Source organism: Merops nubicus, unplaced genomic scaffold, assembly GCF_000691845.1.
Source record: "Merops nubicus isolate BGI_N331 unplaced genomic scaffold, ASM69184v1 scaffold38424, whole genome shotgun sequence".
NCBI classification, from domain to species: domain Eukaryota; kingdom Metazoa; phylum Chordata; class Aves; order Coraciiformes; family Meropidae; genus Merops; species Merops nubicus.
Window position 1 is genome coordinate 3,491 of NW_008602927.1, and position 3,008 is coordinate 6,498.

General features: G+C 35.7%; 1 pseudogene; it reads left to right on the forward strand.

The window, feature by feature from the left end:
• The first annotated feature begins 519 nt into the window (after window positions 1-519).
• LOC103771217 lies at window positions 520-689 on the forward strand (annotated as a pseudogene).
• Window positions 690-3,008: the final 2,319 nt, after the last annotated feature.

Below are 3,008 nucleotides of genomic sequence, written 5' to 3' on the forward strand. Positions count from 1 at the left end.
TGTTCCTTCATGCTTTCGGCCTCTTTCATTCTTTTTTTAGAAAAAATTCAATTTAAGCAGTCCAGCTTAAATTGGACTGATATATCCTTAACAGAGCTTTTAGTTTAGTGGGTAGAAAATTTTTCTAGCAGGTGGAAGAGTTGTGAACCCCCTTAGACTAGGGAACTTGAAAGCCCTGTCATGCACCTCATGAGCAAGATTTAAAGATGCCCAAATTGCTGTAAATTGTTACAGGCACCAGATCATCTTTGTCTTGTTGACCATCCAGGAATCAAGACCATGTGCCATGAATCCTTTCCTGGTTCCCTGTAAGGGAACACAAGGGTACCCCAAGGGTACAGGTGATTTATCAGGCTGTATTTGCCAGTGGTGGTAACTGAAAATTAAATAAGTTTGGATGTTGGTGTTTTTCAAATAATAAATTTATTTATTTCAGAGTTTTTCATTTTTAAAGAAGCAAAAAAAAAAAAAAAAATTCCTATCATTAAAACAAAGGACTTTTTTTCTTCTATGTTTCAGACACAGATATTAAGGAGCTAGAGGATGTTTTTGGACTTAACGGACAAGTAGAGCATAAGCTGAACTTCCTCAAAAAGAATGTATCAAAAGATATAAAGCTGGTACTGATTGCTCATTCTATTGGTTGCTACATCACCCTGGAGATGATGAAACGAGCATCAGAACTTCAGGTACATTAACTTTACAGAATGGGAGTTAGAATATTAGCCAAGCCTTGCACGTGCTTTGCCTGTGGGTCATGTCATCTCTTTCCTGTGGAAGGTCTGTTCTGCTATACACAGACTTTTGCTGTACACATTCTTTCAATCCTACTTCCCAATGAAATGAAATAAAAACATTGATGACTAATCCTAATAACATACAACAAAGTAGTCTGATGTAAAGTAAAGTTCTTACTCTGAATTTGGATCTTTAAATGTCCTTGTAATATAAATGATTAATAATGGTGAAAAATGTATCTAGGACTTTCTCATTGACTTTACATCTTTAAATAATTTATAAACAGATCACTAGATATTTGGCTATTATGATACTACACCAAAAATTAAGACTGGTCATTATTTTAATAGCAGCCTCCTATCTCAAGGCAAGTAGATTGCTGGCTGGCTGTGGGGAAATGCATGGAAAAGAACAGTAATGAAAATTGTGATGAGTACTGCTATGAAGGACATTGTTTTTAACAGTTAAAATATATGCATATAGCATTGCTTCTGCATCTCACTCTGGGTTTGTGTCACTTGATGGGAGTTCAGAAGCATTGCTGCATCTTCTTGTGTACCTGAGCATTTTTCTTTGTCACTTTGAAGCAATAAGAATGCTGAGGCAGGACCGTGTCCTTGCAGCTCTGCTAGTGCTCTGTAATAACTCATTCTGGTGGATGATGAATGAAGAATACTGAACTTCTATTCTTAAACATTCTCTCTTGCTAAATCATTGCCTCTTCCTTTACATTATAAAATCTTCTGTGGAACAGGGTGAAATGTTAGCATAAAGTCTGCGTTTAATATGTGCATGTGGAGGTTCTTCCACTTCTTCATAACCATTTCCACTGCACTTCTAACATTTTATTTCCTTTAAAGGAAACAGCAACTAAAAATCTGAAACATGAGGTTAACCTGATATATTTCCACAGGCATATTTCACTTTGTGATTATAAACAAGGGCATTTTTTTTGAGAGAGAACTTTGATTACTCTTTTATCTTTTCAAGAGGGAGTGTTCTAGAAAATATCATCTGCAGTAATTTGTCCAAAAGAAATCAACTTTTCTTTGGTCAATGTGTACAGTCTTTAATCCACAAATGATTTTATATGGTTTCAATTAAACTATGAATTGTTGAGCAGTTTTTTTACACCTGGCTCACTGAATGTTGGCAGCTTGCTATTCATCAGTGTTTTGAAATGTAGGTATCTTTGGGACACTCTTAAACTGCATGGAGCACTGTGTACATGAAGTTAATATATGACAAGCTACATTTAAGATGCATTTAACAACAGAAAATGTTTGTGTAAGCCAAAGTGTTGTGCAACCTTTGTCCACTTGCCAAAAATAAGTTAACTGTTAGGTTTTATAACATATGAAGTGTGATAATAAGAAACTTGTGTTTCCCTCTCTCGCTTTATTTTTACTGGCATATTTGATTCCCACAAGATTTTGAGCACATATGTGTATTTTAGTAGCTAGATCATTTGATTTTATTTTTGTGTAGTTCTTATGTGATATTCTTTTATTACATGAGTTTTGGTTTTGGCCTTACATTCTCTGCTCTAAGAGCATTTGATTGCTTGCAGCTTATTATTCTGAGCTGGAGGTGTGGTATTTGTTGTTCAAGTAATTCAGTAAACATTTACATTTGGAGTGTATGTTTCTTGTTACCAAATTTAAAGTCTTTTTATAATCTAACCAAATATAGATTAGATTGTGCTTCTGTTGTACAACAATGAGGGAACCTGATGAGCTTGAGCTAACATGCATGGAAAGGAGAAAGCACTATCTCCTTATCTCTCCTTGATTGCTTTTCAGCTGTCAGGTTTGAATGCTGCCAATTTCTTGGGCCCTTCTGTTCTACAGGTTAATAGGGTACTTTGATTCCTGTTTGGTTTGGTTTGTTGGTTTGGTTTTGGGTTTTTTTTTTGCATAAACTTATGTGAAATAATGCTTTCTTATTTCACTAAAAGATAAATGAAACAAGGAGTTGTCAATTTACCTCAAGATAAATCCAGTTGTGGACCTCATCCCTATTTCCTGATTGACTCTCAGGGAGGCTTCTGTTAAAGGTTTCTTCAGGAGACCCCTTAACACAAATTTGGTCTTAGGTTGATGACTTTAAGTCTGATTAATAGATAAGGGCCACACAGGTTACACTCATACTTGTAACCAAGTGGGGTTACTGCATGGATTTGAGTATTGGGCCAGCCCTGCAGTGACATTTTTAGACTGGTCTTTAAGAGACTTTTTGGCCCAAAGAAGCCAGCTACTCCCAGACAATAT